The 14,580-nt window shown below is 36.9% G+C and overlaps 1 pseudogene; it reads left to right on the plus strand.

The window, feature by feature from the left end:
* Positions 1-1,198: 1,198 nt before the first annotated feature.
* Positions 1,199-14,580, plus strand: part of LOC121321071 — an 88,634-nt pseudogene continuing 75,252 nt past the window's right edge.

Here is a 14,580-nt window from a genome sequence, read left to right on the forward strand (position 1 = left end):
GCTTCAGAATCAGGCCCTGAATCGTTTAACGAATAAACCTACTAATTCTTAGCAATTTAAGAATGTATCTATTCAAAAAAAAATTGTTACTTTAATCATGTATTTGTTTAGATGTGCAATGTGTATTGATGCATATTTAAAGAGTAAGTAACAGGGTTCCAAAAAATCTAATGTTACACATCCCCACCTGTTGCTTCAACTGTTTCAATAATGTACCTGTAATTTCTCTTTACACTGTTAACATCCTGACACTTCTACCTTTAAAGTCTGGTTTCAAAGCTATTTTCAAAATGGCCACTCTAGTGCACTGGGGTTTGAGATCTGTCTTCTAAATCACTGCAGGAAAAACAAAACAAGTGCTCTGGCTTGTCTTTTCTAAACCACATGAAGGGGTACCCCTGCCCCTGCATGTATTTTTGGTATATTTTGTTTAGTTTTGGTTATGTATCATGGGGGAGTATATTGGTACGTGAGCATGAGGATGTGGGTTTGTGGAATAGTAGTGACAGGGAGACTTAAAATCCTCCCTGTAAACACATGTGGGAAAATGGCTGGAACCGTGAATTGAATAAATGATTAAATAAGGCTCCAGCCACAGATGTATAAATATGGCGATTACAGGCGAGAAAGAGGTTAGTGTGTTAGAAGTAATGTTGGTGTTAGAGGTGTGTGGTAAACTGTTTTTTGTGTTCTGTGCTGTTTGTCCTGTGTTATTTATGTCCGTGAGTGTTTTGTATAGTCCTCTTGTTTTGGCCCTTGTGCCTTTATTTCAACCAGTGTGTTTTGGTTAGTGTTTGTGTCACAGTAGGAGAACAGTAGTAACCAAGCAGTTAAATTAAATAACAAAATACTTGCAATTGTAGTGCTGGCTACACCACCTTGTGTTTAAAAGGGCAAGGACCTTTGTGGCCTAATAGCCCTGCACAGGTAATCTTTGATCGCCAGGGGTCCATAAACACAATGGACAGTTTAAAATTAATAAAATGCACATTTTATTTTAGAACACACACAAGGACTACTCATACACAATAAAACACTAAAAATTAACAAAGGAGTTCCCCTCCTGTTTGTAAAAAGCACACAAATATTCCACAACAATAAACAGAAAAGAAAAAAAGTCAAAGAAATACAGTGAACTGTTAGGTGAAAAAAAGAGAGAGAGAGAGAACGCAAAGTTCTACAGTCGCCTCCACCTGGAATGAATGTCCTCCAGGAGGCACTGGACCGGTCAAGTAACGTCTCCTACTCCACCATCAAACCTGGAAGGGAGATCCCAGGAAACGTGGGAAAGGACACAGACCGGCTTTCAGGGATAAGGAGTACAGGCAAGTAAATCACAATCACTCTGGTAAAGCCCAGCGGTTTTACTTCCCTTTGGCGTGTCTTGACCCCTGCATGTCTTCACCTCTCTCTTATAGCCTAGACGAGTTTGCATCGCAGCCACCCCCCCTGGATACTGCAACTGGTAAATACCTTCAATGTTGGCTTCCCCAACAGTGCCTTGAAACAATGCACACAGAACAACTCAATGGAGGGCAAGTATTTTTTGTAAATTTGTCTTCTGTAGCTAACTATCCAAAAATAGACTTTCAAAAGAATGAAAAGAAACTAGTCCCCTTTCTGATTATTCCAGGTTTTGGCCAGCAATCCCAAACTGGCCTCCTCTGGGGCCCGAGCAGCCTCTGCTTAAGGAATAGATTTACTGCAATCATGATTCTGTTTTCCTTCTTACTGATAGCTATACACAGTACAGAGCCAACATGAGGTGTTCAAAAATAGAGTGAGCTACTGTAGCCAACAAGTGAAAAAAAGAGAAAAAAGTAAGAGTCCCATTACAAAAAAAAACCTAACTAAACTAAACTAACTAAATCCAAATTGGCTACAGTACCTGAACTCCAGTAAAGTCCCAATGTCCAAAGCAATTCATAGTCAAAAGCTCCAGTTAGAATTCCTTCAACCCCTTCTGAATCCTTCTTCTTTCCAAAAGTAATTCCAACACAACAACTCACAATGCACTGTCTCACACCTCCAGCAAAGAAAGACCTGCTCCCTCCATTTCCCTGCCCTCCTCTTTTATACTCCCCTTCCTAACCACTCGCCCAATCACCAGTCTTGCACTGTGCTTAGGGCGGGACTTCCTTGTTTCAGCCTTGGTGAATGTGCAGTGGCAGAAACAAATAGTGCAACAAAGAAAAAAACAAGTGAGTGTTTCGGTGCAGCTGATTCACTCATGCAGGAAACACACAATGAAGCACTACAACAAAAACCTCAAACACACAGTGAAACAAAATAAACAAGATTTGTCACTGTGACGTTTGTACCATTTTGTTTTGTTCATTTATTTAATTAAAAAGTGCAATAGAGTGTTTAAGACCTGCCTTCTCTGCCTCTGAGTCTCTTCCTGATATTCACCAGCCTGAGCTGTGATGATGTCATTCTGCCACGCACATCATGAATCATTATTGCTGTGTTACCTATGACAGTGTAGGCAATAATCCTTACACTGTTATTGCAGTAGTGCACTAGAGCAGACACTTTGAAAACAGCTTTGAAACAGGCTTTAAAGGTATAAGTGTAAAAAATATGTTAGGATGTTAACAGTGAAAAGAAGAATTACAGGTGGATTATTGAAACAGTTGTAGCAACATGTGGGGATGTGTAACGTTAGATTTTTCGGAACCCTGCTACTTACTCTTTAAATACGCATAAATGCACTTTGCACATCTTAACAAATACATAATTAAAGTAACAATTTTCTTTTGAATAGACCAATTCTTAAATTGCTAATAATTTTATTACATTTTGCGAAATTAGAAGGTTCATTCTTTAAAAGATTCAGGGCCTGATTCTGAAGCAAGTTCAAAGACAAAGGCACATTTTTGAATGAAATGAAACCATTTAACTAGGAAAAAAAAAATCTTGTTGGCATTATACCAATTGTTACTAATCGTTTAATTTATTTCCTGCCATTTCTGTGATGATGAAAAACATTTATGAAAGCTGACCTAATGTATGGCTTGTATTAATGATTTTTAATAGTCTAAGTCCCTCACTATATTCAAAATACACATTATTAAAACTCAGTGAAGCAAGGCATTCCCTATGAACAAGCACTATGTTGGACATAACTAATCTGTCACAACAGGAACTTCCTTTCAAAGCACGTAATCCAGTTGCCACAAATAGATGTTTATGTATTCAGAAATTAAATTGTGATCCCAAACAATGTTGAGAATGTGGGTGAATGCCTATGTGTGTATAGAACCTTTCTTTATGTGTTTCTAAATCCATAGGTCCATATGCATTGAAGATTACCCATGGAAAATGTGAGGCCTTCTTGTTCTTTTCTCTGTCAGCACCTAGTGTAAGTATAGACACAATGGATGATAGACTACATAGGTTATATGGTAAGATGTAGGTGTACCTTCTGTTTTTTTCACATTTCATTAATTTCGCTGTCAAAAAAGATTTGCGCTCATTCCTCCAGCATCTGTCAAAAAGATAAAGTGCAGCTTCTCTCATCAGAACTGCTATTGATGAAAACGTCAAATACTGATTACAGTCTTCCGAACTCAGGCCAAGTGTTCTTGAGTACATCAATTGGGCAAATGGTTTTGCAGAATAAACTGCTGTTATTATCAAGGTACTGAGTCAGCATGTCACAAGCGCCCTTGAGAAGCTTCAGTTTTTATTATATTTCTGAGCACCAGTCTTGAATAGCTGTAATTATTAAACTGTGTTGCATTACTCTGACAGCATAATTTTGCAGGTTTCAGAGAGATTATATTGATTGGTGTGAGACAGATAATAGGTCATCACATATTAGTTACATACTCAAAGATTTCAGGTTAAAATGGAAGACATTATCTACAGTGCCGAGAATAAGTTTGTGAACCCCAATGATAATTATGGAAATTCCATAGTTTTACCATGATAGCCTTCTTGAATCAAAACCAGTCTTTTCTTAAATATCCAATAGGGTTTATGTTAAGCAAGTATATGTCTTTTGAAACAAAATGATGTATGAATTAGACAAACAATGAGTAAATAGAATTCAGTGTATGTGAAAAGTGAACCCCTGGTTTTATCAGCTCAGTTAAGGGGATAATTAGAATCAGTTGTTTAAATAATTAGGTAGATCTTCAGGGGTGAGTTTGGGAGGCTCCACCCTATATAAAGAAAGTTATTGATGCTCATCAGTCTAAAAAGGGTTACAAAACCATTTCTAAGGATTTGGGGCTCCACCAATCCACTGTCAGACAGATAGAGAAATGGAGAAAGTTCATGACCACAGTCACTCTACCCAGGAGCGATTGTCCTACCAAAATCTCTCAAAGAACAAACCAGAAAATCATCAAGGAAGTCATAAAGAACCCCAGAGTAACATTCAAGGATCTGCAGGCCACTCTTGCATTGGCTAATGTGAGTGTTCATGACTCAACTATCAGAAAAAGACTGAACAAGAATGGTGTTCATGGAAGGATAGCCAGGAGGAAACAACTGCTCTCTAAAAAGAACATTGCTGCCCATCTGAAGTTCGCCAAAGAGCACAGAAGAACGTTATACCAACCGTCAAGCATAGTGGTGGGAGTGTGATGGTTTGGGGCTGCTTTGCTGTCTCAGGTCCTGGACGGCTTGCCGTCACTGACACAACCATGAATTATACATTGTATCAGAAGATTCTAGAGGAGAATGTCAGGCCATCCTGAAGCTGAACTGAAAGTGGGTCACGTAGCAAGACAATGATCCTAAACATACAAGCAGATCTACAAAAGAATGGCTGCAGAAGTAGAAATTCTGCATTTTAGAATGGCCTAGTCAAAGTCTGGATCTAAACCCCATTGAAATGTTGTGGCAGGATCTGAAGCGAGCTGGCCATGCAAGGAAGCCCTCAAATCTCATTGAGTTGAAGCAGTTCTGTAAGGAGGAATGGGCCAAAATTCCTCAAAACTGATGTGAGAGACTGACCAGCAGTTACAGGAAACTCTTAGTTGAAGTCACTGCTGCTCAAGGGGATGCCACCAGTTATTGAATCTAAAGGTTCACATACTTTTTCACACATGGATATTGAATTTTGAATCATTTGTGGATAAATAAATGTTGAAAAGTATCATGTTTTTGTGTCATTTGTTTAATCGTGTTATCTTTATCTATTATTAGCACTTAGATTAAGATTTAATAACATTTTAGGTTTGAAATATGTGAAATATGTGAATATCTTAAGGGGTTCACAAACTTTTTCTTGGCAATGTAAGCACTGCAAAGAAAGAAAGACAAGGGAGTAACAATTAATAGCACAACTAATAAAATATTGTCCATTTGGAATTAATAAAATAACACCATAATACAAATTGTATTTTTGCGACATTAAGGAATAATGTGTCTGCTTTTAATTTTCATTCAGTGACCTATGAGAAGACCTGCACATTTTTCTTTATGCAGTGAAAGTCTGTGGGTGTTCTCTGCAACACTGTGGGTGTCCATTTATCCATAACTCCATTTGTTGTTTTCAATCCATTTATACATTGGCAAATTGCATGTTGTGGATTAATAAGTTACTCATAACTCAGTCGCAAACCCCAAAGGTTATTGCAAAAATTCCTTGCCCACTTTAATGAGAATTTTGTAATGTCTCCAATTCTTTATGTTACTCAATAATCACTTAAAGTAACGTCTGAAACTAGTTTTAAAAAGCACCCCCAGAAGAGAAGTCATTTATGTGAAAATAAATCATCTTTAATTGAAAGAATTATATTAGCCCTTAACAACTGTGGATACAGAATAGCTTATTCTCACAGGACATAAATACCAAGCTCAGTAAACACCTCCAAAATATGAAATAATGTAAGACATTCCCATAGAGCTCAATATTAACTCATTACTAGAAAATATTTCTTGAATTTACCTTATGCCTAATGTGACTTTCACTGAGCAATTAGCAGCTGTGCAATATCTGTTTTTAATACTAATTGTTTCCTGTTGCTTAAACATGACAATGTTTTGGGATCAATCAGCAACAAAGAACCGGTCAAGCTTTGATGAGCTGAATGGCCTCCTCTTGTTCGTAAATGTTCTTATGTTCTAAAATTTTCAATTTTTACCGCTCATCGAATTTCACAATGTAATGCCCTTCTAAAAAACAATGGCAATTTGCAGTTTTAAGTAATGTCCCAAGCTATTTTAAAATGTCTTTCAGAAATGGATCAGTGATAATTAATATTTTTTTTCTGATCTGCTGGTTTGGCTTGGGTACATGACACTGAAAAATTGTATTTTAAATTACAAAATGCTTCACCAGGATGTGAGTACATTTAACCCTTTGCAGTCCATTTATTCAGAGCTTGTCAGGCATGTCACGTCCAATTTATTTTCACACGCGCTGTTTACAATATTTGTTTTCAGAGCAAAACAGGTTTGAAAGGCAAATACCAACCAAGTCATTATTTTATTACTCTAAAAAGCTGTGAAAATGTCTGTGATATTCTTTGAGCGCTGGTTGCAGAAGTAGCTACCTCCTTTTTTATGTCCGTGTTATCTCTGTAGTGGATGGGGTTAAGAGATACTTCCTTTTTTTCGGTTTCATTTGGCTCCTATCGGTCTCACTCGGACATTGAAAGGCTTTCTCTGCTTTTTCTGGAGAAAAAACGACTAGAGACCTGTGCATTCCGTCTTTTTGATGATGGCCGGCATTGGACTGCAAAGGGAAAATTGTAATGTCGAACCTGGTCCCTCATAGGACTGGAAAGGGTTAATGGATAATGCTACATGTTAACTGATGATTGGAATGCACAGAGTATTGTCTCTGGCAAGAGATGTCTTTACACACATGATTAACACATCAAGAATAATAATCAATTAATCGTTAAATGTCAGCAACAATACATAGTTTGGCTATCAACCAGTGTCTTGTTTTAGTCAAACTCAAAATCTGTGACAAAGTACATTTTTATTACAATAGAAAGGTGTATTTACGTATTCTATCATATAATCTATGTTGATGTTTTCTTGTTTATTTGAGAGCTGTCAAAACCCGACATTCAATAACTAAAATATGAAAGTACAGAAGGCTTTTTTCCTTAGTCACCTTCAGACAATTTATATTCTGCCTGTCACAAATTCATCCAACTAGTTCTAGTAACATCAAAACTATCAAAACTCTAAGTTTAAAGAGCGAGTAGTTTCAAATTACATTTTTACTTTCCCTGATGGTACTTTTAATTTATTTTGCATATTCATATTTCTGTAATACTACATTATCAGTTATCACTAATGGCTATCAGTATGATCCCTTGACCCCTGAAGTGACAGTGCTATAAAATCCCCAACAATCAGATTATTCAGTTATTCCTATATTTATTGCAACATTTACAATGCAAACTGGATATCATGTTAAATGGACATGTTTAGGAAAATCTGCAGTAAAAATTGGAAAAGTTCTGAAAAAAAAAATGGACGAGGTATGGAACAGGCCACTTCATTAGGCGCTGTTTACTCAAGTGTCTTTGCCCTTGTGTGGCGCCAGTTCTCCTGGTATACCCTTGGTCCAATGATTCCTTTGGAATGCTGAACAAAAGCATTGTTGTGGATCAAGTTCACCCTAACGGCGATGGCTGCTGTCAAGATGACTGGATAGAGACTTTATGGAGTCTATTCCACATCATGTCTGTGATAAGGGCAAATGGTGGCCCAACCCAACAGTGGCAAGGCAGTGTACATAGGAAATTGAAAAAGCTTCGTGGATTGAAGACACAATATGTATTATTCCTGGTTCTGAACAAACAGGTATGTCAAATATAGTTAAGGGATGATTTGTGTTGTTTTTCAAATGATCTATTCTATTGTTGTCTTAATTTCAAACTTTAAAATGTTGACAGTGTACATAAACAGAACCATTAATTAAGATATAATTACAGTTTAGAAAATAGTTATTCACATTTTAACAATAGAACTAGAATATAAACAATATAAAACCCATTCTCAGAGTCAGTCAGTTTAGAGGTTGCATCTAATAATGTAGGCCAATCAATATTTTAGTTTCTGCATTTTCCTCAATCTAACTATCATACAGAAAGGGCAATTTTGATATCCCCCAAAGCTCCTTTACCTTTTTTAATACCACCCATTTCCTTATTTTAGTCTATTCATCTTACTGATGTCTTGCTTTCAGTTCTATACTTCAACAGGCACATGTCAAGAAATATCACTGCAAGGATTTCTTGGCCACTTGGCCATGGATAGGATAGGAGGCAATTCAAGGTCAATTTAGTGAACCTTTACTATAAGAAATAAATGTTGTGTTAGGATTCTTCTGTGTCTTATTTGTGCAGTTGTGGATTATGAGTAAATATTACTCATTTAATAAATAAATATCCAGGTAGCATGCTAGCATAAATGTTGTGGCTAGGTGACACATTGTATTTCTTTCGCTTGGGTACCTGGTTTCAAATCTTTCCTAAATTAAATGTCAGGACCTCCGATGGACATTAGTCTGCATCAGGCTCCATTTTTGTAAAACAGTGAGGTATCAAACAAAGTACATTTGTTTTCAACACGATGCTGTAGATTCAATGATGGTTAATTTAGTTTTATAATACCCCTGATTGGTCTTGCTTGCACAACACCGTGTTGAAATAAGGACAAGGGAATAAGGGAATAAAATATATATAAAAAAAACAAACAAAAAACTTATGTTTCTTTTAAAAGTTAAATAATTTATTTACCATAAAAAATTACACTGTAATAATGGGCAGCTGAAAAGAATGTAACGGATCTATAGATATACAGTAACCCAAAAAAGCAAGACATAATCCTCACCATGCTGCTGCAGGTGTTGAGTCCTGGGAGATACCCAAGGACAACTCGCATTTCTGATTTTGGTTTCCCACAAATCATTTTTATGGTCTTTCTAAACACCTCCCTAGCCGTGACTTTTTTTGCCCTGTCATCGTCATGCTAAATTAAGACAATACAATCAAACACCCATTAGTGATTTAAAAGGAAATGTTTATGTTTTATAGCCCCAAGGTGAATATAATGTTAGTCTGGCATTTATGTAAACTCAACATTGTCCCTCCATGGACATTTTTCATTTACATGGATTGTCCCGCATGACATCTTTCTTTTAACATCCATCTTTGCAATCAAGTTTTCATTGCCTTTGGAATCTCCAGTTTGTTCAATATGCAAAATTTTGCTATAAAGTCAAATGAAACCTTCTGAATAATGTTACATTTATATATTGAATTACATATCGCTTTGTAATTTTCCACATTCTTAACAAAAAACCTGCAAGCATTGAAAAATGTGACATTTCGAAATCTAACATGAAATACTGTACTACTGGTATAGCTTCCAGTAGACTTTTGCAATATCATTTTGTAGTTTCTTTGATTACATGATATTAAGTAAAATATAGTATCTGAATTATGTTCATATATATATATATATATATATATATATATATATATATATATATATATATATATATATATATATATATATATATATATATAGGGTGATGCAAAACTTTTGACCATAGCTGTAGATATCCTTAAATTGTTACTCTTCATTATACTGATTTGTAACTTGACTAAGAATATAAACAAAGTCAGACACTTGTTCCACATTACATTGTCTCAATGGAACTTTAAATTTTTTTTCATTTAATTGTTTTTTTATATTGACTAATTGACGAGCCGTGTTACCTGCTATTGCCAGCTGAATGTAGGTGAAGCTTTATTCTATTGTTACTACCAGTTACACATTCCCTGCAATCCTGTTCAAACTTTAAGTTAGATTGGTATTTTACAAATATATAAAAAAGTTTATTTAAAAAAATAGTTGGATTCCTTGAACGTACTCAAGATAAGGCATACTCTGTTGAGTTTAACTAATAAGAAGCAACACTGATTTTGTGATATTATTGAATTAAATTTGAATTTGATATCGGCAGTAGGCATGTGGTTTTCATATTTCAGAGGACATTAGGAATTATTTTATGTACTCTAACTTTGTTAAAGTCACAGAAGAACAAACAGAAGCTTATGGTATCCTGATTTAAACAGGAGCCTTGCCTGAGGCACCCACCTTAAACATATGACAGGCTGATGGTACATATGTCAAAGGCTGCAGTATGAACTGAACCAGATATGCAAAGGGCAAGGCAGCTGTCACATTCAGGACCACTGGCAAAGCATCCCTTGTGGCTCAGTGAGGCCTGTTTTTTATTTAACATGGCAGAACATCACTGAGACTTGGCTCTAAGAAAATGCATACATGTCAGTGTACATATCACACTGCTCAATTGCAGACTATGGTGACAGAATGTGTTGCCAATCAATTACATAATTAGTGGAAAATCATATTAACTTGTATGAATACAACAGGTGGTGCTTAAAAAAAAACAAAGAAGCATGAAGCAGCTGACATACCTGGAATTATACACAGATTATAAAGTTTTTACACCATATTTTATTATTTTTTTTTAAATCTATTTCAAAGTAATTTTATTTATTGTCTACTGAGTATGTACATTGCTAAGAAAAAAATTGTGAATCCCAATGATAATTATTGAAATTCCATAGTTTTACTATGATAGCCCTCTTGAATCAAAACCTTTTCTTAAATATCCAATAGGGTTAAAATGATGTATGAATTAGATAAACAATGAGTAATTAAAATTCAGAGTATGTGAAAAAGTAAGTGAACCTCTGGTTTTATCAGCTCAGTTAAGGGGATAGTTAGAATCAGTTGTTTAAATAATTGGGTAGATCTTCAGGGATGAGTTTGGGAGACCACACCCTATATACATATCAGAAACTTTGTGAGTTTGGTCTTCACCATAGAGTTGTGTGCAAACACATCATGCCATGATCAAAAGAAATCCCTGAGGACCTCAGAAAATAGTTATTGATGCTCATCAGTCTAGAAAGGGATTTGGGGCACCACCAATCCACTGTCAGACCTACAAATAGAGAAAGCTCAAGACCACAGTCACTCTACACAGGAGCAGTCATCCTACCAAAATCTCTCCAAGAATAAACCAGAAAATCATCAAGGAAGTCACAAAGAACCACAGAATAACAGGCCCCAGAGTCTGCAGGCCACTCTCACCTTGGCTAATGTCAACAAGGTGCAAAAGCAGGAGGAGAGGATGAGGTGTGCAAAGGCCATTTCCAAGGCCAAGCAGGGAGAATGGATGAGATGGGAGAGTGTGGAACAATGCAAGATCGGCTGGCAAGACTTATGGACAATGGAACAGAGCAAGATTAGTTTCCTCTTCAGGTCAACATATGTGTTCTCCCATTACCACAGAACTTAAACCTCTGGGTAGGAGAGGATTCCTCATGTCCTTTGCGTTCATCACCTGCAACATTAACGCACAGGATGTAAGTCTTAACCATGTCTTAACCAAGGACAGTTTACTTGGTGCCATGACCAGGTGCTGCGATGTTTAGACTTAGCATTGGAAGACAAGTCTAACCTGACCAATAAGTTGCCACCAGTTCCATCAAAACATTACTCACAAAAGACAACATTCATCTGCCCAGGAGAGCAACTGCTAAGAAAAGGTGTTAAAACCAAGCCTCGCCCAGGACAACTGGAAGCTGCTAGAGACTGGAAAAAGCTGGCAGATGTTGGTCAACGGCTTGTTTTTCCACATGAGATTGCCACCACTAACCTTTGACCAGATATTGTCTTGTGGTCTGGATCCGTACACCTTGTTCACCTGGTAGAGTTAGCAGTGCTATGGGAGAATGCTGTAGATGGGGCGTATGAGAGGAAAAAACTGTGGTATTCTCAACTAGCCGCTGAAGCGGAACAGCGAGGATGGAGAGTCCGGGTTTACCCAATGGAGGTGGGTTGTCGAGGATTTGTGGCACACTCTATAACTTGTTTTCTCAGAGACGTCGGATTCAGTGGCCAAGAGTTGCATCACATACTGAAGAATTTATCTGAAGCAGCAGAGAGCAGCAGCAACTGGCTGCGGTTGAGACGGAAATATTCTGGATGGGAATCTCAAGCACAATAGAAAGAAAGCAACGCTGATGTACAGGTAATTAAGCTGGGTTGAGTTGTAGGGGATGGAGGGGGTGATACTGAGATGCCAGAATCACCCTTGAACCCTCTTGAGGTGTTGTGGGCTAGTCAACGAAACACAGAGAATGGAAGGTGCCCACTTGAAGACCCCAGAGATGTACTCTACTTAGCTCAGTCCAGACGGTTAGCATGCTGATGCACTGGGGAGACCACACTGTGGTTGATCCCTGGAGGCAGCATTGCAGCTGTTGTGTGTGCTGATGCACAGGGGAGGTAAAATAAGCTGATCTCTGGAGCCAGCATTACACTTCAGCCATCGACACCATGCAGAAGGATATCTACAGCATCAGATGGAATGAAATGCAAATGGATAGAGATGCAGATGGATCATATTAGTTTACTGTAAAGCTACGTCTTGGTGCTTATGTTGGCAAGAGTCGAGTTCAAATCAGCATGAAGTTTTAACAACTACTCTCATGTAATGGGAATCATACTTTTAGTTCTGTTTAGTATTATCCTGATTGTGTTGTACATTTGTTTTATTTCTGTTAATGTTTTGTATTTTGATTTGTAGTGTTTGGTGTCTTAGACATTAGTCTTAGGGTTTTATGTACTGGTACATATTTAAATGATAATTAGTCTAGGTATAGATCAAAAATTACACAAGCAAATAAGTAAAATTGATGAAATATATGTTTTTTTTTTTTTCTTTCAGACCATCAATGCCTGGTCTAAGGTCTTTGTTTCATAAAAATATGCTTTTAGTTTCATTTAAATATTAAAATATCCTGCTGCTAAATCAATAGGATAACGCAATTAAGTCATTAAATGTGTTGTGTCACACTTGTCAAATTTCATATAGTTGAACTTCGCAAATTATAAAGATATGAAAAATATGTTTTTGAAATAGTTTTGTGTATAATATCTATGAAAATCAAACAAAAATCACTGTAGGGGAAGAAAGAGACACAGCATTTTTTACAATACATTTAAATGCTGGAATCTATTGTCACATGAACATACCTGTCAATGGTTTAAATGTATGAGAGGGCTTATGTTGTTTATACGGAATCTATGGAGACCTGATGTCAGTTCTCTATATCCCTTGACACAGCAGGCTGCAAAATTATTTGAAGCAAAACACATAGAATACCATGATTAATAACTAAATACTAGATCACCCACAGTGTTCACTTCTGCATCAAACCTTTGAGCTTTTTCTTCTAGATGGGTATTTAATTAGGAGTTTTTGGCACTGATCAGCACATAAAAAGTCCATAATGTCAAAGTGAAAAATAAAATCTACAAATTGTTCTAAATTAAATAAAAATATAAAACAGAAAATAATTGATTGCATAAGTACTCACCCCCATTTGCAATGACACACCTAAATAAGCTCTGGTGCAACCAACTGTCTTTAGAAGTCACATAATTAGTTGAATTGAGCTTCTTGGCCTCAAAGCTAAGCGTATGATTCACACATCATCCTGAAAACACCATCCCTACCGTGATGGATGGTGGTGGCAGCCTCATGCTATGGGGATGCTTCACTGCGTCAGGGCCTGGAAAGCTTGTAAAGATAAAGGGCAAAATGGATTTAGCAAAGTACAGAAAAATCCTGGAGGAAAACCTGCAGTCTGTAAGAGACCTGAGACTTGGGTGAAGATTTATCTTCCAGCAGGACAATGACCCCAAACATACTACCAAAGCCACACTGGAGTGGCTTAAAAACAAAAATGTCAATGTCCTGGAGTGGCCCAGTCAAAGCCTGGACCTCAATCCAATTGAGAATATGTGGAAAGAGTTGAAAATTGCTGTTCACCAAAGGTCCCCATTCAACTTGATGGAGCTTGAGCAAATTTGCAAAGAATAATGGGCAAAAATTGTAGTGTCCAGATGTGCAAAGCTGGTAGACTTGTCCAAACAGACTCATGGCCGTAATTGCTGCCAAAGGTGCCTCTACCAAATATTGACTCAAGGGGGTGAATACTTATGCAATCAATTATGTTCTGTTTTGTTTTTGTAATTAATTTAGAAAAATTTATAGATTTTATTTTTCACTTTGACATTATGGACTTTCTTTGTGTTGGTCAGCGACAAAAACTCCTGTGGAAAAGTCCAAGGGGGGTGAATACTTTTGAGAGCCACTATATATATATATATATTCCTGTAAATAATGGTGAGCCAGGACTTTCATCAGTAGTGCATACGTAGACATCTATTGCTGTAAAACAGTATCCAACACTAAACTCTTCAAGAACATCCACAATTCCAAGAGCACATGTTGCAAAGAGAATTCATATTTCAACCAGGGAAAACTGAAAAGCATTTTTTTCAATCTGATAATGACTTAAGGTTAAAATTGGGATTAAAAAGGTGCAGATGTTCCTGTATCAGGCATGTGTGAAAATATAGCCCACACAATCATCTCTCTATTGATATTGTATCTGATCCAATCTATAAGGTGGTGACACCAACATAGCCCAAAATGGCCTCATTCATGAGCCAGAAGCACAGGTGTGCTGCCACTATTGTAGTAAA

The sequence above is a fragment of the Polyodon spathula genome, chromosome 9 (genome assembly GCF_017654505.1).
Source record: "Polyodon spathula isolate WHYD16114869_AA chromosome 9, ASM1765450v1, whole genome shotgun sequence".
NCBI lineage: Eukaryota > Metazoa > Chordata > Actinopteri > Acipenseriformes > Polyodontidae > Polyodon > Polyodon spathula.